At 39.2% G+C, this 22,007-nt stretch overlaps 1 protein-coding gene across 22 annotated transcripts in view; it reads left to right on the forward strand.

Moving 5' to 3' along the window:
• SOX5 (SRY-box transcription factor 5) overlaps positions 1-22,007 on the forward strand; it is a 656,593-nt gene that overhangs the window by 127,303 nt on the left and 507,283 nt on the right. The window lies entirely within an intron of this gene.

A 22,007-nucleotide genomic window follows, 5' to 3' on the forward strand; every position in this document is an offset into this window, starting at 1 on the left:
TACAAGTTTTAAAACGGAAGTATTTCTAGGTTTGCTGATAGTAGCAGACTTTCTTTTTCTAAGTAGGGATGATAACAAGCTAGTTCAGGAGAATAAAAAAATAATATTCTGCTATTCTGCAATAAGAAAGAAAAAATATGCTGAGGAAAATTAACAACAATTATAGTTGTTCCTATAAAAACTATGGAAGGAAATGAAACTCTTACTGACATTACAATGTTGTTTTTTTCCACTTCCTATGTATTTTTTGCTTAATTTGATTTTAGTGTAATAGATTTCTTTTCATTTGTGGGTTATCTTTATTTTTTTAATTTTTCTTGACTGGGAAAGAGAAAGACGAGACCGTTTAATAAATAAATAAAGAGTAAAATGGCTATTCAGAAAAATAAAAATACTATGTGAAAAACTGGAAAACTTAACCAAATGTAGAAATCTTTCACACCATCTGAAAAACTACTCTTGCAAAAGCAACCTTGGTTTACCCTTTTTCCACCCCTTCTTGATTATTTTTTTTATCTAGCAGTAAACAGAAATGCAAGACCATTGACGGAATAAGTGAGTCTGTGCTAAGAACTGTGGGATCACAATGTATGTGTCTGTGCAATGTCAGAGAAAATTTCAGGGAGTAATAGGTAGCTGAGCTGAACATTCACCAATATGCAACAATCAGTAGCTGTTACTCTTGAAAAGTACCATGGGATTCGCATCGATCTGAAGTAGGTGGGATCTCTTTTCTCCAGCCGTGTGAAATAACGATAAAGGAAAAAGATTGGTGCCCTCTGACAGTGCTCTGGGAGCTCTTTATGATTTCCAATGATAAAAACCAAGTCAATCTTAGATATTTTTAGGAAGTTCTGTGCATATTGTCAGTGAAGAGTTAACAGTAGTTTTTGGTTGACTGCCTCTTTTATATGCTTGTGTGGAGGAAGTAGTAAGGAACTTGTGCTTCCTCTTGCTTTATTGATGTTTTCTTTTGTTTTCATTCATGAAATTCAAGACCTCTCAGTTAAATAACAGTGCATAACAGGCTTCTGCTTTTATTAATATGTCTTTGGAGGATAACTAAACGAATGGGTGTAACCACTTGAAATACTGCTCTTGGACAGTCAATATTGGAAGGCAGTAGCAAAGCCCTTACCGTCTCTAGATGAGCAAATGGATTACTTTTCCACTCAGGCTCTGCTAGCTCTTTAGGGTGATTGAATTTGAATCTTTTCTGTTGTTTAATAGCAACTCTTACAAACAGAAAAAAATGTTTAGAGAGACAATGAAATCTCAACAGATCACTTATACAGACTTTTCCTTGTGGATGTTTTTGCTGTTGTTTTTTTATTCTATGTCCAATTAAGTCTACATGTCAGTGGAATTACACAGTTACTTCAAAGACACTTTCTTTGGGTCATGATTGGAGATCTGAAATGAGAAAATGGGAGGCAAAGAAGAAAGTAAAGTTCTTCTGCAAGGATTTATAACATTGGAGTGTAGAGAGGGGCCTTCATTCATTTGTTTCAAGGCTCCGAAATGTGCCAGCCTACCTCTGCTACGTTTCTACCTGCTAGCTGAAAGCTGAGCTAACCTTCCCCCATCACCCAGGGAAAAAAGCAACAGTATATTTTGGGCTATTGATATATTTTTGTTTGTTACACTCATAACTTTGCAAGAGCGAGTGTCCTGTTATCTGGGATTTCAGTGCCCTGTTTGTCACAACTCCTCAGCCATTTTGGGATGGTGAAGATCTAAGGTCTGCGATAGATATTGGCTGTCAGGTATCCCTGGGAGGCTACGGCCACAGCACTATGCTACTCTACATAGACCTTGGGAGCTACTGAAATTACAAAAAGAAGACTTGGCTCCATTGGAACGTTACACTAGCACAGCAGATAAAGTATCAAATGCTTGTATTCATCTGATTAGTGTGGAAGACTGTCGTAAATGGCAAAGAAGTACAATTATTTAGTTTCTTAACAAGCTTTTGTTTCTTTCTGGTTATATGGATCAGGCAAACTTTCCAGATGTGGGACATGTTTATGAGCTTCTATAATACTTATTTTCCTCCCCCTTCTTTTCTCTGCATTTTTCCCATAGGCTTGTTCACAGCAACACCCACTGGAGGTAATGAGCAGTGACAGTATCACTGCAGCTTTCCCCGGGGGAGCTGAACAACATTGGCTCTTGTAAGCCAACGCTGTAAGCAGTGTATTTTTATATAAAGGGTGGGATGCCTCTAGTCTCCAGCAGCATGTTTTCTGTCAACCAGGAGAAAATGCTTAAATAAAAAAGTCTAATAAACCTGGTCAAAGCGAAGCTGGGTTTTGGTTTACTCAGCTGCTGTAATGGGTTATGAGAATGACACAAAGTTTAATGCGATCTAGTTTATTTTATTCCTGAAGTAGTTTCGTTGTAATCCAAGCAAGAAGTGGAGCTGTCATGATTATGTGAGCATGTTCGGTAGAAGAAGCATGAGATTCTGTTTTTAACAGAAATTCAACCCTAGGCGTATGAAAATGTGGTATTAAGAGTATAAATATAAGAAGCTCCTGCTAAAGACATGGAAATGGCCCTTGTGTGGCCTTCTGATAGGAAGACAGATCAAGTGAATGCACAAGACCTGAGAGTTGTGTTGCTGTGAGAGCTGGGCTATAATTTAGCAAGCTGACAGGAGGAGTGAAGTATCTCCTCAATATCTGTGTTTGGCAGAGGAGATGAATGCATACATCAGGAAACAATGTTTAAGTGTTTTATTTCCTTATTTCAGCCTGTCAAACTGTCAGCGTAGTTAATGGCCACCAAGAGAGAGTGAGGGGAGGGGAGGAGGAGGATAAATGAAAGGAAACAAAGGTGCTGTGGAGTCTGGAAGAAAGGAGAACTGGGAAAGATTAGCAGGGTGCTGAGGCATAATGGTCCCCTGGACACAAATGTCCAAACTCCCTCCATCGGCTCAAACCTCCTCTCCCCTACAGCCCTCCAAGGAAACACGCAGAGATAATGAATGTCCCAGTATGCCGCGCATGGTAACTTTATTTTACTACATTAATTTTGCTACAGTAGTACTTAAGCCTACAGTCAGCAAGGAATTTAAATATGACATGAAGTCCTGCTGAAGTCAGGTGTTTTGCTGAAGTGGGATCCAATCTGACCAAGATTTAATTGGCTTGTCCAGACTTTGAGATCTTGGGCTTCAGACAATTTTTCTGTGGTGTTTTACAAACTGCCTGTAGCTGGACTTTTTCTTTTAAACAAACAAGGTTTGAATTGTTGCTTTATTAAGTATACCAGGCGATATAAGTGTCTCGGGACTTAATTCTTCTTCTGACACACCCACGTACCTTCCACTAAAGTCAGTACAAATGGAAGGCTTTTCATAAGAGAAGTATTTTTAAGGCGAAGCCAATATTATGTATTATTTTCATTGCATGGAAACAGAATGAGAGTAAAAAAAAAAATAATTTAGTACATCAGAGACTGTTTGGTTCAGTAACCGCAGAGAGGAGGATAATGCAAACTATTCCTGTACTTTAGACAAAGATGACGCTTTGTTTTCACTGCCTTGTTAATCGTGCGGGTTGGCAGCAAAAGGACTTATGGTTCTGCCATGGGAGGTGGAGTTGGCTTGCACACCCCCAGATGAAGCACCTTCCAAACTGCATTTTGGAGCTTTGGAACCCAGACAGCATGAGTCCCAAACGGGATAAAGAACGAAGTTGAAGCTTTCCAGGCTCTGTGGGGAACATGTGGCTCAGCTGTGGCTTGACTCAAGCAACAAAAAGCCCTCCCCTTGTGCATGAAGGCAGAGAGCAGAGCCCGTATGGAGACAGGGAGTGGCTGCTGGGATTAAACCTTGCGATACGTAGCTTTGATTCAGGGAAAAGCTTCCGGCATTGCCTGTTTGTGTCAGTAGAGTTATGGTGCCACAACCTTTCACATGAAGCCATTATCATATCATGCAGCGTAATAAGGTATAAATTTGAACTGGGCATGATAAAAATGGGTTTTCCTTTGGCATAGCATTGGTGTGTTGTGTGCATTCTATCCGAATATACAGCTCTTATTTATTATTCCCGTGAAAGGCACTTGATTCCTGTAGTTCTTGGGTTTGCCTATCTATCGCTGCTTTAAAAAGTTCCATAAGTCAAACAAAAAAATGGGTAAAATAAGGAAAGACTTATACAATGGTATTCAGCCTGGTTTAGTGTTTTTATTATATTAATGGTCAAAGTTGTCGATTTTTTCTAGTCATTTCAATGGAGGAGATTTTTATCAGGAGTTTTGAAAGAGAATAAAGACTTTGCGAAGTCTTACAGGATGTTTTTGTTTGAGGGGAGGTATGGGGAAGTACCTGGTGTATATTTTTGAAAATATGGTTAATAGGTGTTGGAGGGTGGTGCTGACAGCTGCCTTGGGTGATGAAGCAGCCTGGCTGTGCAGAATTGAAGAGAATAAAGTAAGATGGCATTAGGCAGGGAAGAGCCTTGAAAATCAGGACAGCAGCAGATACCTGCTGTGACGGAGAAGGGAAGCCAAAGGAAAATTGCGAAGACAGGTGTGTAATGAGGAAAGCAAGGGAAGAGAAGGATGATTTTTTTTTTCTGTGTCCAGTGGTAAGAGGGGCATGAGACTGCTTTTGTGGACACCAAAGCAGCCATGTCCTTAGAACAAGTTTTTAATGGCTTTATAGTGGGACTCAGGCTGTGCTCTTCATGGTAGTAGAAGTGCTCTGGTTTAGCACCCTTAGAAAGAGGTGTTATTTACTTGCCTCTAACTGAAAGGATAAAGCCTGAACCCAATCCACAAACTTCAGAAACATTATGTCTGTAGAATACAGTAATGCTTTTTTTAATGCAGATTTAATCAAACCCATGGACCCTACTTGGTGTACATACAGTCATGTCCCCATGCTCTGTGGTCTCAGGAGATAGAGAATAGTATCTGCTCAAAACCTGACTTAGGGATTTCCAGTGATTCAGGGCAAGATGAAGCTGGTAATTAAGTGATATGTGAATTGAATGGGTCAGCCATTGCTGCACTGGGGAGAACTGAGCCGCCAGTGAGCCTTTCTTTCCAGTAAGATGTGAAATCCATGGTTCATTGAAAAAGCACATGCTTCACTTCAGACCTGTAGCAGCATTACTAATGTCCGTCTGAATACAGAGACAAGTAACTGTATCTGCATATTTAAATTTTACATATGATCGTGATGTAGATTTGAGTTACCTTGCTACGCTAAGCTATGATAGGAGCTCAATATTAAATAACTGTGTTTCACCCTTGAATTGAGGTTCTTTGCTAGAGTGGACAAATGAGGCCAATGTGCAGGCTTGCGTGGCTGGAAGGACTGAAGAGCTGAAGCAGAACTTGAAAAGGAAGTGACTTTGTTAGTCAGACAGTTCTTCAAAAGGAAAAAGAGTTTACGTGAATCACTGGAAACCACTTCACATTGTTCTCACTCAGGAATATACATAGGAGACACTTTTTGCCAATAAAAGCATTAATTCACGGGTAATGAGGAGTCCTTGCCATTCCCGTGTGAAAGCTCTGCCAGATTGGGTCAGATGACTCCACCTACTAAAACTATGTATGCTTATGACATGCACTGCTTTAAGCCATAAATAAATCTGTGGCATTGTGCCTGTAATAATCTTTCTGCAGAGCTGTACAGCCTACTACCCATTAGCTGATGTATTTATCATGCTTACTGTTCTTTTCCATTATTTCTGTAGTATGAGTATGATGGTATCTGGTAAAGTAATTTTGAAAGTATTGCTAAAAGTACAAAAATACAGATCATATGAAGTACCCCTGAAGGTAATGGAGCTCTGTGTGGGCACAGAAGTAATTATTGTGGATCAGCTTGTTGCTCTTATAACTGAAGTCCTTCATCCATATGCACACACTGTGTGTGTATGTATATGCACAAATACGTTTATTTTTGTTATATTTAAACTCTCATTCTTCTGCATACTTGACTACTACAAAAGCAAAGTGAATATAAATATATAAGATTATAAGATTCTACATGTGGAGATGTTCATAGGGAGATGCTATTTTAGAATGTAGGAGGAGGTGGTCGTGTAATCAAAGGTTCTGTTACACCTTTCGGGAAGGGGCAGATGTAATCTTTATACCTACATGAAGTTAGACATGCAGAAGTAGGGAAATACCAACTGTGCAAGATTCATGTTCCATTGTTTTTTATTATTTGCTTTTTATAGAAGTAAAAGAAGAATTCTGCTATAAAAATATTTTGTAATTAAATATGGTTTAACATTAAAGTCCTAATGTTTACCAGATAGATACTTTAAAAAAAAAAAAAAGAGGTGGTCATCATTAAATGCAAGTGACTGACATCACAAACCCCAATTTTCTTTTAACTGTGGCTGTTTACAGGTTTTCTTCTGGCCTTTCTGCTGGTTCTTAGGATTAAAAAAAAAAGTCATGACAACTAACTCTCTCTTGAAATTTAAAACTATCTTAAAGCCTTACAATTTTAGAAAACCTATTATTTCTGATGTTAATTGGGAGCCAAAATCTTTTGTGTCGCTTTCATGGTGTTACATACTCCTAAGGCAGAATTTTGTTGTTTTCAGTTTTAAATCAGACATTTTTATCTCACTCTAAAAGCAAATATCCTACAAATTGTGATTAAAACTTCAGTATTGTGAATACATTTCACGGATTGTGCTGGGAAACACAGGCTGAATATTTTGTTTCTCATTCAACTAAGTTAACTGAGGGGTTGCTTCTACGGGTGTAGGCATATTTGGGCAAAAAAGACAACTTTTTTACGAGTGTTCATGAAAGGGAAGTAAATGAAGAGCTGTGAGCTGAGGATGTATGTTAATCTGCACTGGATGTATGTAACTGCTGAGACATCATGAACAATTGCTGTGCTTCTGAAAGGCTTTGCGGTCTCCTTAGAAGTAAGTGTTGGCCTTAAGAAGTAAGTCGTAGTAGTCAGAAAATAGGTCTCAAAATGGAAGAAACAAGAGCATTGCTGTATCTAAGTTTTATAGCGTGTCCATGTAGAGTGTGGCATTTTGGCATCTCCCTTCTGTCAGCAGTTGAATACTATTAATTCCAAAGTAAAGAAAGGTTTCAGAGCTTGCATGAGACTTCCCTGGAGGCGGAGCAGTTCATCAGCGCGGTAAGGAAACTCTGGAGGGCTTTGCTGGAGAAGTCTGCTGTCAGCTGTCTCATCCTGCACTTCTCACTGGCAAATCTTGACAAATATTGTGATACTGTGCCCACATCCCAAAGTTGCTAACATAGAAGATTTACAAGTTTGCCAAGAAAATAACTTTTGTTGTTTGGAGACATTCTTTTATGGATTTAAGAAAAAGGAGCAGTTGATGAAACCTTTTAGAATTTCTAATACAGATACATCTGGGGATAATTTTGTGCAATAGGAAAATACTAAGGTATCAAGTCTTCTGGGAAACATTGGTATCTTTACATTAAAACTAAATCTTAGATATTCTGTTAAGTACTTTGCAGTTATAAAAACATCCTGCATTTGCATAGTAAGAAACAGTGGTCCTTTCAAAGTGCTCCCTTTCTCCTGAAATGCTAAGCAAAAGAACGACATACAGATTAGAGAAGGTTTTCTGCACTAAGGTTCCTGGAATTTATTTCTTCATAGTCCACCCAGAAAGTCAGTCTTCATCTTCCTTATTCATTTGGTTGACTGTTACTGGGGCATAAATTATCTGCGGGCCCTACCACTGCCAAATATTTTGCCACTTGGCCTAAAAATGCATGTGCTGGGTTCTCTGGAAATCTCCAGTGCAAGAAGCAAGAGCTGACAGGAGCTGGGACTTTGTGGGGATGTTTCAAAAACCCCGTGGTGCCATCAGAAACAAGTTTTCATATAAACACTAGAGTTTTCATATAAGCACTCAGTCTCATCCATGTTGGACCCCACAACCAGACTAGAACAAAAATTTTTTAAAGCGTGTGTGTGATATATAGAAATATATATATCTATCTCACCTATATATATCTATATAGGTGACATTTGTGCCTATGCATATATAAGTTAGTAATTACAAGCATGTTTTGATCAAGTCTTTAACTTGAATTCGAGTGATTGGCTCAGTGTTTTTAGTGTTGAAAGGTGCAGAACAGAAGTGTTGGGGAATATATAATGAAATTCATCACAGGATGCTAATAAATTTTCAGGGTAATTTGGGAATTAAAGTTCTTCTTTTGTGTGTATTTTTATCTGTAAGAGATTGATCTCATCGGGTGATAAATTCAGTAGAGGTGATACTTTCTGTAGGATCCCACGTATGAAAAATAACAATCAAATTAAAGGCTAATTTTTCTTCCACCAAAAGCAATGAAACTATTCCACTAGGCTCAAAGAAGGTCTAAATGGTTTACGTTATAGTGGCTATCCTGCAGGTCGTTCAGAATCATAGAACTGTTTAGCTTGGAAAAGACCTTTAAGATCATCAAGTCCAACTGTAAACCTGACACTGCCAAGTCCACCACTAAACCATGTCCGTAAATGCCACGTCAGGGTAAGAAATGGCTATCTGTAAGATCTGTTAAAGAGGCAAAAGGGATATCAATGCAAGAGGAAAAAGACTTTCAAACAAATTTAACCCTTGGGTTTTTTTATTTGGATTTTCAGGTTTTGTTTGTTGCCTTAGGAATTAAGTTTGCCAGTTGTGCTTCAAACAGTGTTTTATATCCAAAAAGGGAAGTATATCACATACCGAAAAATGAACACCCTCTTTTCTTGTTGCACTCACTAAAACGTGTCTTATTTCTTAGGAACTTTTGTATTTGTTGCATGTCATTCTGAGACCTTAACACTATTTTACTTTTGCAGTTCGCCATATTACTTTATTTATTGGTCAAAATTGTGAAGAGGGAGGGAAGTATCAAAGTACATTCAGAGAACAGTAGTTCTTACAGTTACCATCCTTTCTGGGACGACTGTGATGCTAGGTTTCAACTGTGCCCACTGTTTTTTAGCCTGTTCTGCACTCTCCCTCTTCTCTTGTGGGTACTGCTGGACAAGTAAGTTAAGCAGCAGCTGCAAGAGCTTTTCCAGTCAAGCAGAAGTCTAGGAGTCCAGATTCCTGGTTTCTAGTGGTGATTGTGCTGTACTATCACCGTGTTATTTATTTGTGCCTTGTTTTATGTATCTGTAAAATGTTGATGATGATAATTATATTGAAATTTGCAGAGACTTGCAGCCTGATCCAAACTCTACTCAAGTCAATGGGAGCTTTTAATTTCTGAACCAGACCTTTAGTTCACTGGTGTTTGCTGAGTCCTATGAAGTCCTTATATGAAACTAGCTATGAAATATGAAAAATTACTGCTATTGGTACAGTGTTAGGGTGATAAGATAAATGCAAATGAAGTGTCCTTGACCCTGTCTGTGAACAGTCTAAATTAGACATAACACAGCAAGAATATTGATTTAAGTGTGGATGGGGAATCATATATGCATTATTTCTTATGTCTTCTGAAAGTGTAGCAATAGGACGCTTCTCAGTCTCTACCTTGTTCATAATTTTACAGCATTCTGTTCATTTCTGAGACTGAAAAAAACCCAAAGATCAAAAGACCTCTCAATAGCTCTGTCTGGTGCTTTGGTTTGTTGGAACGACTGTGAGCACTGATTGGATTTCTGCACCAGAGGCTGGGCACTGTGACCCTGCTGCTGGTATTCGTCCAGTAAAAAGCTATCAGTAGCACAGGGGTTCCCACTCACGAGCTTTGGATTTGGCCTCAAATACAGCATTTTAAGGAGGGAAAAAAAAAAAAAAAAAAGAGGCAAAAAAGAACTGCCAGGAGGAGTTTCCTTTCTGATCATTAAGACAACAACAACAAATTATCCCTGTTTAGTATACATTTAGAGATTGCTTCGGTGGCAGGAGTTCTGCCACCTGTTCCCAGCAGGACAACATGGGAATAAGAAGAAAACTGGTAATCTTTGAGAAATAAAATATACGTGTGCACTTACAAAGTGAACTTTGATAATCTTTTTAGTGAAGAAGATAAACCTTTTCAACATTACAAATCACTTGGACCATGAGCTTCCTTAGTGCAGCCCAGACAGCCAGGGACTATTTGTTTTCATTTATTTAAAGGAACCTCAGTAGGCAATTTCAAAGAAAGTCTTGAGGTTTTGTTTTGTTTAAAAAAAAAAACCAAAACAAAACCCAAACAAACAGGTAAATACAAAACCCCTATCATGGTAAAAGGTCTGTATAATATTCTCTCCTTTCTTCTGTATTTTTCATATGCTGCTTTTCCTAATGCTTGCAAATGAGATAGTAAAATTCAGTCTAAACGAGAAGCGATTCTGCTTGGTGTAAACCAAGAAGTTAGAGTAGAAGTCATACAGGTTGTATGCTGGTGAAAATCAGCGTAACTCCGTGCATCCCAGTTGCCTGGAGGATCTGACCTGTTAGATGGTGTGGAGGCAGAAACAAATATTTATAACCATTAATAAATTAGGAGATGCCCTAAGCAAAACTGAATGCAAGAAAAAAATATCTTTCCATGCTGGGGTTGGGCTGGGTCCTCAGCAGGAAGGCCTACTTTCCCAAAGGCATTTTCCCATCCTTGCTTCCCCCAGCAGCTGTTCTGACAGACCCTCTCTCCAGCAAGAGAAAGGACAAGAGCAAGAAGGGAATTAACCCTTTGCTTACAAGAGACTGCGCTCGTATTTGGCAAATAATAATCAGAAGATACTACCTAAAAAAAAAAATCTGCATTTGCTGCCATTAGAGGGATCAGAGATAATATACATGAACATCCTGCTCTCGAAAACAGGTATTTTACAATATTCTTCTAGATGGGCACTCTGTTAAAATGGTGACAGTGGGGTCTTGGATTCTGGTAGCAATGAAGGGGTTAAATCATTCTTGGCAGCCCGTTGATCATGTAAAACCATAAAGCAGTTCCAGTGGAAGGCGATGTGTAGAGGTAGAAAATATCGGACCGAGTGCATGCTCTCTGTGGATAATAAAAATTACCCACTTTCTCACAGATGTCGAATCTGGCAGTTTTCCACTAAAAATTTGGATTGCATATCAACTATCCAAATTATTTTAGTGTCTGTTGAAGAGTGCGTTTGGCAGGGTTTCCAGTAGGAAAATAGGAAGTCGATTTGAAAACATTAATACTATTTGAATACAACTGCTTAAGCTGATTGTTCCTTAGATGAACTCCAGTGGAAACACATTCTGCCCTGCAAGTCCCCAGCAAGTCTCCAGGTGGAGATGTGAAATTGGTGCTCAAGAGGATAGGGAGAGATCTACCTCCGGGACATGGGGATTTTACCTTCTTCCCTTTTTTTTCCTTTCTTTCCTCCTCCTGCTTCTCTCTCTCTCTCTCGATACATATATATATATATATGTGTATATATCTTGGTTAAATAAGAGGGGGATATAATAGTTGGGCAAGCATTTGAGAGGAACAAGAACCAAAAAGGAGGGATATGGTCATTGAAGAGAGCAAATACGCAAAGTTCCTGGATAGCTTTTAGGGTTCTGAATAAAAATCACTGATTTGGGAAAGGGAGGTGAAATCATTGAGGCCTCAGCTAAGATGTATGTGCAACGGACAGATGCCATTAAAGAAGTATTTGAGGGATTAGATGCTCCCAAACTGGGAAAAGAGGACAGCATAGAAAGCAGTCCGATACATCCTTATTTAAAATAGTGCATACAGCACTAGTCTGCTCCTCCCAGAATAACACCGGATTTTTGGGTTACAGCTGGACCTTGTAAGAGGACAGACAAACAGTCAGGTATTTAGCATAGGGGCTGCTTGCATCTTCCTCTGAAGCGGACAAAAGATAATAAATCAGAGGAGTGGCAATGCTGCTATTCTTAGGCCATAACTGAGACACAGTAGGATGAAGTCACGAGAGAAAAGTATCAGAAGAATAAACTGAAAATTTCCTGATGCTGAGTTTGGCTAGAAATGCACTTGTAACTATAGGTCATGGATATCATAAAATACTTGAAAACTAAATAACAGAACACTGATGCACTTCTGAAAGGAAGTGATGGAAGTGATGTTCTGGCAGGCAATTCCACTGGATTTGAAAGACTATTTTAATGCCAGTAGAAGTTAGTATTTCTAACTGGGGATATAATCAGAGTAATGTTTTACTGAGGTTTTCGCAGAACAAAAATTAATAGGAAAAAAATGTACTATGATTGTCCTGGTGTTCCAGACACCTTCTGTCAGAAGTTGAAAATGTCTTGGCCCATGGAGCGTCATGAAGGATGTGGGTTTGATGGCTTGGGCCAGGAGAAGTGCTAGACAGAATAGAGCTGTTGGACTAATGTGACTTGTGTTTATTTATTGAAGTTGCATCAGTTTAAAGCCAGTGCAGTGTTAATAGGGCTGCTGACAGAGTAGGGGAATATTTATCTTTGTAAATCCTGTGAGTCTTCTGTTTTCCTCTCCTATCTTTGTCCCTTTACTAGATTCAAATATGCTTTGGCAGAAGAGCTGAGTCCTGCCTCCCTATTTATTGTTGTTACTATATTGCCAGGAAGATTGGTGTATTGCTGTAGGATGAAGTGTGCACGTGAGAGAGGGAGTTTCTGCTCCAGAGAGCTCGTGCTCTGTGGAGGTCAGAGTCAAGTGCTTCTCCTGTCTCTGATCTGTCAGTACGCTGATGCGCTTCTAAAAACACTCCTCATAAAAATTCTCAAGCCTTACCACATTTAGTCTTTTGATCTGGTGCTTGGAGAATTATTGTCAAGCCCTACTGGGTATCTGAAGGATAACAATGGAAATCGCATGTTTTTTTGGGCTGGTGAAATTCTTGACATGGTGAAATTGTTGGAAATTTATTACTTGGATTTCAGAGAGGAAATCAGAATTTCATCTCTCAGAGGACTCTGAGGACTCTTCCAATATGTGGTCTGGTCCGGTGTTCCTGTTTCCCTCAGGTCACATCGGATTCCCAGAGGTTGTGTCCGACCGATGTGTTGTCTCCCGGGCAATGTTACCCACTGTGGGAGAACAGGTCTGGGGGCAGAGAACCCAGCAGGATCCTTCCACTGGAGTGGAGCACAGAGTAAGTTGTAGAGGACAGTAAATACACTTGAACTATTAGTCTGGAGCAGTCAACAGGAGAAGAAAAAAGAAACATGGAGACATGTTTGAAAAAGTTATTTTTGTTTGAAGTGACAAGTGTACCTATCAGGCTATGATTAGGTATTTTTTTTTAATATCTTTTGTTCATACTTCATCTGTTGAGTCAGGAAATGTCTTCCTAGATACTTAAATGGCCTACAGGAAGTGCTGAATTGATCTGTGGAGTATTTGAAAGATTTTGACACATCTTGTCAAATTATGACCGCTGTACCTTTGTGAACAGGTACAGTTTCTTGTATATATGCATTAGAGCATTGTCTATCTTCAGCCATTGTAGTGGTGCACAAGATATTGATTGTGTCCCTACACGCACCTCTGTGATAAGCAGTGTTCAGTTTTTACTGCACTGCCCCTGGTAGGGAATGCCACCAGCTGAAATGCTAGGTTCCAGTTAAGGAGTTTTTCCTCTTCTTTTTGCCAGGGCTTAACACAGAGAGAATAGGTGAGATAATACAGTATGTGTATGTGAGACTTGTCAACTTGCTGAAACACTATATTATTAGTTTTGAAACTTTAATAAGATAAGAGAAATGTTGGTCAAACCCAAAGGAAAGCTATACTTGATCATACAACCATTGAACAAGAAGATTTATTTTTATTATCAAGGAGGACATCTGACATAATAGCTTTTGGGTCTCTTAATCTGTGTCCGTGGTCTCAAATCCTCAACAAATCTCAGTTCTGCCTTATGTAATAAAGCTTGGTCATGCATAAACTCAGACCGTTTGGTAGGTATCCTATGTTGTTTGGCCACCCTATTTGAATAAAACAACTCTCTACTTTTTACCAATCTTTAGTGTCAAACTAGGATGCCAACTGTGCAATAGGCCTTTTTGTCTAGATGGTGTGCTTGGATCTGCCCACGTGATTGGGCTTATCAGTTAAAGGCCTGTATTACATACTGGTTTTAATTTGGTTTTTTTTTTTTAGATTTGAGAAAAAGTCTTCAATATTTCAGTCAAATCCTGATGCTGTGGTGGAGTCTAGGTCCAAATCTAATCTTTGTGGCTTCAGCCCAGCTCGGCCCCAAAGATTACACGTGAAGCCGCTCTTGTCATTCCTGTCACATGAAAACAGGAAGTTCCAGGAGTTTCATGAGAGAGTCAGTTTTTGTAATATTTCTACCCCAGTTACAGGAATTGTTTTTGATAGTTTACTTAAGATTATACTGAGACTTTGATTTTTTTTTTATTTTGTCTTTTTTTACTTTTCCCAGTGATTTAGCAGAACCAAGTTTAGTGTTTTATTCACACCCCAAACTCTCCAGTGCTCAAATTTACAGAGTCCTTTAACTTTTCGGCATATTTTTATATGTAAAATAGGATGATTTGATTACAGAGGCTTCCCTGAAGCCAGAGGCACTTTTCTCTTTCTGTTCTTCGGACACGTATATGTCTTCTGCTATGATAGGTATAAATGTCCTTGATCTTCACAAACATATAGCTGGTGGGCGTTATAACAAGTTTCAGCTTGCTGGGAGAAGTCTGTAAAACTAAGAATGTTTTCCGATGTGGATAATAAAATACTTTCCTGCTCCTTTATATAGTTTTAACAGACGTTCATGGTTCCAGTTCCTCTTAACCTGCTTTCCAGATTTCTTTGGAAATCAAACTTAAAGTTGTGAGAGCACAACTGACTTAGGGGGGATTGTAAGCAATCAAAGCTGGTCAGGTCTTGTGGTTGTTTGCAGAGTTAAAGTATATGGAAGCCTATTATTTGAGATACTTTTGCCATCAAAGCTTGGATTCATCTCTCTAGGACTAGTAATAGAAATTTCATGAAATCTTCCCTTTTGATCTCGCTCTGTGAGATCTGTGGCTCGGCCAGAGACCCAGTTGTCAGGATTTTCAGTTTGTTTCATTTTTCACTTTAAAAGGGGTTGGTGTATTTTTTTTTTATTTTTTTGTTAACCCCCGGTTGAAAACCTTAGCACGTGGTAGTAACACTGGCCAATCCTAACATAAGAAAATAACATGACCTTACGTGAAGCATTGACAAGGTGTGTAAACACAATATGTAATTTTCTGAATCTCCTCCTCTTACTCCCCATCCTTCAACCAGCTTTAGGTGAAGGTGGTAATAAGACAAGGACTTATCTGAAGCTAAGGCCTTCTGTCTTGTTAGATCTTCCTGTAGTTATTGGATTTAATTTTTCTGTATTTGGATAGACTATGGACTCAGCCAGAGCGTTTGTCTTGCTTGCTATCTGATATTTTATCAGTAATTTCTGCTTGCTTTTGTCACTTAAACATTATTCGAAATACTTCTGTGGGTCGGTATTTTTCAGGCTTTTCCTATTTTTTGTAGCTCGGAGGATTTAAAAAAAATTTCTTCCATGCAGTTCTACCTTGAATAGTGACTTGTAGGACTACAAGGTACCAATTTCGCATGTATCTTTAGTGGCTATGAGATTAAGCCTTCTCTGTTACTCACTAAGAGTGGCTTTGGCCACCTCTCCATTTACAACCTGGAATCTGAGAAGCTGACATCTCCAACCATTCTTTATTTGAAAATTAATTAACAATTACAGCGTTGATGATTCAATCAATTTGGCATCCTTTAACACAGGAAAGGGGTTTTGCAGGAGTCAAAAGAATAAAACACAGAAAAAGATTTGTGGTTGTTGATTCTGAGAACCGGCGCTCACAGGATTGTGTTGAACCCTGGAGTGCCAGTGTGGAGGGATGGGTGCAGGAGCGAGCATTGTCCAGATAGGGGTAGGCTTCTAGTTTAGGCTCAGTCAGTTTATAATCTGGGGGAGATGTATGGGTGGATGGTGGACTCTGTATGAAGTAACAGTGAAGTGAATACAAAGCTGCTTCAACTCTCAGGCCTGTTTATGCAGTTAGGTGGTGAAACCAGATCTGTATCAGTCCCGTGAGCAGCTGGCTGGGTCTGTGAAGCTTTCTGGAGCCTGTTGGTTGACTTAGTGTGTCATTTTTACATATGTAACTTTGAAGAACTATACTTATTTTTACAAAACAATATCCCACTTAAGTGAAATCAACATAAGGATGATCTCTACAACTCTCCAGGTACCTTTAAAAGGAAGAGAAATGTTTGCCAACTCATTTGTTCGTTGTGCCTTGTAACTGGAAAGTATAACTGAATTTTCATTCACGACTTTTCCCTTTTTTGCAGGTAATTTTAAAGAATTTATTTAAATACCTATTGGAAAAGGAGCTTTATCCTTTTAGCCCTTTCTTAGGCAGTCCCTACTAGCTTTTGAATTTGTCCAAGAAAATCAAGCAATTTAGCAAAAGCAAATAAAGCAGCACATTTTAAATGTACTACATTCTAAAAGAAAAGGTTTTTTACCCACACCACCCACATGTATGTTAACATACAGAATTAGTCCTAACCTGCCAAAGGAAGAAAATACACAACACCTTTCAAAGATGCAAATTGACAATTAACAAAACAATAGAGTTCTAGCCTTCCTTTGCTGAGGTGCAAATTGATAATCAGATTGCAATGAAAAGCTGGTAGCTTCTATTTAAAATTTAGTTTGAGATGAAGGCTCCCTATGGAAGAAGGGAAGGGAAAGGGACAAAGTAATGCAACCAGTTCTACACTGGGAAAAACCTATGTGAGGGGCACTGGGATACCAGGCTGATGTCAACTCTATAGTTTACGTGTTGTTAATTGTGGCAACAGTAATAAGAAGAGAATAGTAAAACCTCGTTATGTTACAGAATTGCAGAGGGCAGAATCTGAAGGGTAACCTTTTTCTTCCCGTACATATCCTATGCCCTACAGTGATGTTGATGAGAGAAACTGCAAACCCTGTGTGGTAATTTTTTTCACTTATCTTTGTCAGTCTCACCCTCGCTCTGACCATTAAACTCCATCTCTTGTATTTATCCTAATGTTGCACATACCCCTGAGCTGCTGCAGGTAACCAGCAGTTTATTTTATCCTGATTTGCCTCAGATATCTTTTATCCTTCCCACATATGAAGTTTTACATAATGATTTCTACTTGAGTTTAAGAGCAAATAAATAATGAGAACTACCATCGTTTTTTCTAATAGTAAGTTTTAGTGCCCAGTGCTTGGAAGATGGCAAAACAGGCTTTTGTACTGCAGGAAGTTTCCGTCTTATGAATTGAAGAAGACGTGAGGAATTGGAGATTTGTTTGGAAGTTGTAATTTGCATGCAAATTCTGAAGAAATGGTTGTAAACTTTGTTTTGTATTTTCCTACTATCTGAACTGTGTTTGTTCTGTGCTTTTGGCCAACTCCAATGAAATTGGTGCCTTAAGTCATGTCCCTTTGTCGTCTGTAGTATTTCTGCCGCTGCGCATTTATGAGCATTGCTGGGTTTTATATGGGATTTTTGCTTATTTTTATTTTGGTTTACCAATGACTGGTTCCCAACGCTATTTACTCTCTAACATCTAATCTCTCTTGAAAGATCTGCACTGTACCATGTGTACTTTCATTTTAATTTTGTTCTTCTGAATACTTTTCACTTAAGTTTTGTTACTATGGGAGCTGAACTTTAAAAGTAGAAGAGTAATTTAAGGATAAGACCTTTTTAATAATCTGAATAATTTGTGGCATTTGACAAATATATAGATGTATAGTCTGGGATTTTTAAGACTGGTTGGAGTATTTGAGACTTTATTAATTTGAATCCAAGCTGTATGATTAAATGTCCTAGCTATCTTGGAAATTTTCAGCCATAATTATACGATTTTAATGAATTTGTTGCTCTTGAAAATGTTGAGTTGACAGCTGCTCAGGATGAAATCCTGGATAGTTGCAGCACATGATAGGTAGGGGATTGCAGAGCTCTGAGTGTGCCGTGCATTACTCAGTGCTCGCTCAAAACAAAGTGGAAGATCACTCTGTAAATGAGTGGCTGAGCCTTCCATTCCTGTCAACAGAGCAACTAGACTTTATTTTGTGGACAGCTGGCTAGTAGCAAATACTTTACATCTTCCTCTTATTTCTGGTCAGAGTGTGTCAGTGCATGTCAGTCCGCCAGGATGGTTGTCACAGCCCTCAGCACAGGAGGAGGAATGGAGAAATTTTGGGCACTGACAGTGGCAGTGACAGTACTCTTGAGTCTGTATTGAGGGAATGTATTAATCTCTCTTTTGGGTGTCAAGATTTAGCGCCTCTTATGTATTTTGATGAGCATTGAATAGGAGATTTTTATCCGTAGTGGCTTGTTGCATTTAGATATCATTTATTATGAACTAGATACTGACACTGAATATTATCTGACTTCTCTGAAAGCCAACCCCTCTTGAGTGAATGTGGTGGTTGACAAGTAAATAATAGTGTACGGTGCCCTATGAACGTGTTTTAACCTGCACCGCATAAGTTTTCTTAGGCTTGATGCATGTATTTAAAGAGTGTAGTATGCAAGACATGTAAGGATGGAAAAGTTTGTTTATGCATTCAGTGATTTCTTCTTGGGCAAAATTCATGTTGATATCACTCTATGCACCATTTTATTATACTGCCTCTGGTACAAAGGGGTATGTAATCTGAAGTTTTGGGGGTGGACTTTTTTCAAAGAAAAGCCACTAAGGCCAGCACTTTTGTCCCCTTTCATGTCTTGTGAAGCCTGTGTGATTTCTAACCCTTTATTTCTTTTTTCTAGGCTATTCATGTTTGCTGTCGGGCAGGGCAAATCAATCTTTTCTAAGTACTCTTTAATCATAAATCTAGATGTATTAAGCTTGCTATTACCTAGCCAGTGGTAGTCAGAAACAGAAAAAGGCAGGGGGGAATATCTAGTCAGTATGGCTGAACTGTGATTGGGATCACGGGGCTTTTTGCTCTGTGCACCTTGACTCTTGACTGCAGTGATGCTTTTGGTTTTGTTGGTAAACTGCTTTTTTTTGTTGTTTGAAAATTTTTTTTAAAAGCGGTTACTTTAGTATTCTGTCTAATTAATGTGCTTTGCAATGTCTGTTTTCTGTGCTCTGAATGTTCATTTCCCTTAGCTTTTATTTCCCCTCTGGTTTTCAATAAATCTTGGTGCACCTTTGTATCCTGCCGTCTTTTCTGCTCTTTTTCCCTAGAGTGCTCTTTTTCCCACCCCCTGAATATCTGTAAAATCAGCATTTTATTTTTTCCCTCCCGAGCAGCTATTGCCATCAGCTGTTATAAAATAATGGCTTTAGATGTGTCCCTTATAGTACATTGACCCCGCTGCCTGATTTATCATTAATTTCCTCAGATTTGTTCCAGGCTTGAACTAATTCCTTCCCCCCAGGGTCTTGAGTTAAAAACCAGGCTGAAACCCACTTCCTTGTTCTTTTGTACCTGGGATATTAATCATATTGCCACCAGCATCCCTGGTATGTGGAGGCATCCCACTATGGTTAAAGATATTATGAATGTCTTCCATTGGCTACTGTTACAACAACATTCAAGCTTCTTAAACTTATTTCTCAGCTTGTCTTACTAGTTTATATCTTGCATTTCTGACCCCTCAATGCCCACACTCTTATTTAGTGAAAAAGTAGTATTTGTCTCCCCCAGGTTCTTGCCCAGTTGCTTTACAGAATCACAGGTAGGGGACTATCAGAGATCATCTAGTTCAACCCCCCTGCCAAAGCAGGTTCACCCAGAGCAAGTTGGACAGGAATGCATCCAGGCGGGTTTTGAATGTCTCCAAAGGAGACTCCACAACGTCTCTGGGTGGCCTATTCCAGTGCTCTGTCACTCTCAAAGTAAAGAAGCTTTTCCTCATGCTGAGATGGAATTTCCTGTGTTCCAGTTTGTGCCCATTGCCCCTTGTCCTGTTGCTGGGCACCACTGAAAAGAGTCTGGCCTCATCCTTCTGACACTCACCCTTCAGATATTTATAAGCATTGATGAGATCCCCTCTCAGCCTTCTTCAAGCTAAACAGACTCAGGTCTCTCAGCCTGTCCTCATAAGAGAGGTGCTCCAGCCCCCTGATCATCTTCGTAGCCCTCGGCTGGAATCTCTCCTTGTCTGTCTTGAACTGGGGAGCCCAGAACTGGATGCTGCTTCATGCAGTTAAAAGAGGGTGTGCTGACAGTCTGGGCAGAGAAGATATGGCCATATGCAGTAGAACTTGGGCTCCACCTAACAGTGTAGGAATATTTGTAGATTATGGTTTTGAGGCTTGTAAGAGGATAATCTCATGAGTCCTGTGACATGATCAGTCAGTGGAAATTACTGTGTTTTCGGTTGTAAGTTTTCTTCATTTGAATGTATTGGTCTCAGTGGGATGTGTTTGGAACTAGTAAGAAGAAGACATGGTCCTCAGCAAGGCAGTGGACAATATTTGCTTGGCCCCACTGAGCATAAGACACACAGATGTTGGTGTGTTCACTGCAGGATTGTTGGGAATGGAGGTAAAGGAACGTTAAGACTTGTGACCAATCACAGTGACATCTTCTCCTAAGTTACCTTTTCTAGGCACAGTGAAAGCTATGTTACCTCTTGCAACCTAAAATCATAAATATCAACTAGTCCTTTGGAGATAATTTCCGTGCCAGGGCCCATTTGTTAATGTCCTGTTCCTTAAAATTGCAATCAGCTCTTTCTAGGAAAAGGACTGAAAAGGTTGCTGTGCAGGAACCTGTTCCTTTGTAACTAAGGCTCATCCATACCCTCTATTATTTTCCTGTTGCTGCAGTGCAGCCTGGCAAGCAGTTCCAAACTGCTGCTTAGGATATGACTGCAAATGTGGTGTACCCATGTATCTCCCTTTCAAGACAACAGGAACTGTCAGTGCTTGCTCCTTCTGAAAATTAACACCCCAGAAAACTAAATCCACCCTGACCCATTACAAATTTTAGAGCTCCTTATATTAAAAAAGAAAAAAAAGCTATTTTGACAATGTGAAACTCCTGATACTGAATTGCTTGATTTGGAATTGCTTTGTACAGCTGCTGGAGTGGTTTAGTAACCTTTGATCATATAAATAAAGTACATGACCATCTATGTATATGAAGCAAAGAATAACAAAATGTATGCTCTGTGTTGCTTCTCATTTGCAAACCTGATATAACTAAATTCAATTGTAATCTACAAGGATCCACAGGCACATCAGCCGGCAGAGCCAATATGAAACAACAATACAGACAAATAAACATTTTGGAAGGAAAACATCAAGTCCTTACTCATTGCAATGTTTATTGAATTGGAGACTTCAAACACTGGGGCTGTAGCATAGCATACACCTTGCTCCTTGCCACTGCCCTGTGTCAGAAGGACATGCTGCTTCCGATGCCTGGAATAAATTTGCCCAAGACCAAAGTACATCTTGGAAGTTTTGTTTCTTGCGGGGATATGTGTATCAAGACTCCATTTCTGAGGCAGAAGAAGCTACAAACAGTATGTTGTAGTATGGTTAACAAATGATATCGAGAGCTGTAGGAAAGTCATATTGCCACATTTTCAGGTCTCCTTGCCAGACTGGGGGCATATGTTGGGGTAAGATGTTGCTAATCATCCCTTTGCACTCATCCCTGCTATCCTTGGTTGGTTATGCCTGAAGTCTCAAATACCTGGAGACATTTTCTAGTAATATTAGGCCAGGTTTTGGGTTGTTTTTTTTTTAAGTGCCTAACCTGAAAAAAAAAATCTGATTTATAAATGTTAGGATGAAAATAAAATACATCCTGATGGTTTTGTTTTACTTCAGGCATTAAGTCAGAAGCAGTGCTTATACCAGCTTTCCCCAGAAACAGGAGGGATAGAGACTGAATGAAAATGTAATGCAAGCTGAATTCTCATGCATTCACAGATGTCTAGGAGATGGAGCTTTAAGAGAAGTGCAGATGCAATGGCTTGTGTGCTAACAACCTCAACAACAGTTTTGTAGTGTGTATGGTGGTACCAACTATCGGTGTGTGATAAAGCTGCCAAAGT

This window comes from Larus michahellis, chromosome 1, assembly GCF_964199755.1.
Source record: "Larus michahellis chromosome 1, bLarMic1.1, whole genome shotgun sequence".
Taxonomy (NCBI): Eukaryota; Metazoa; Chordata; class Aves; order Charadriiformes; family Laridae; genus Larus; species Larus michahellis.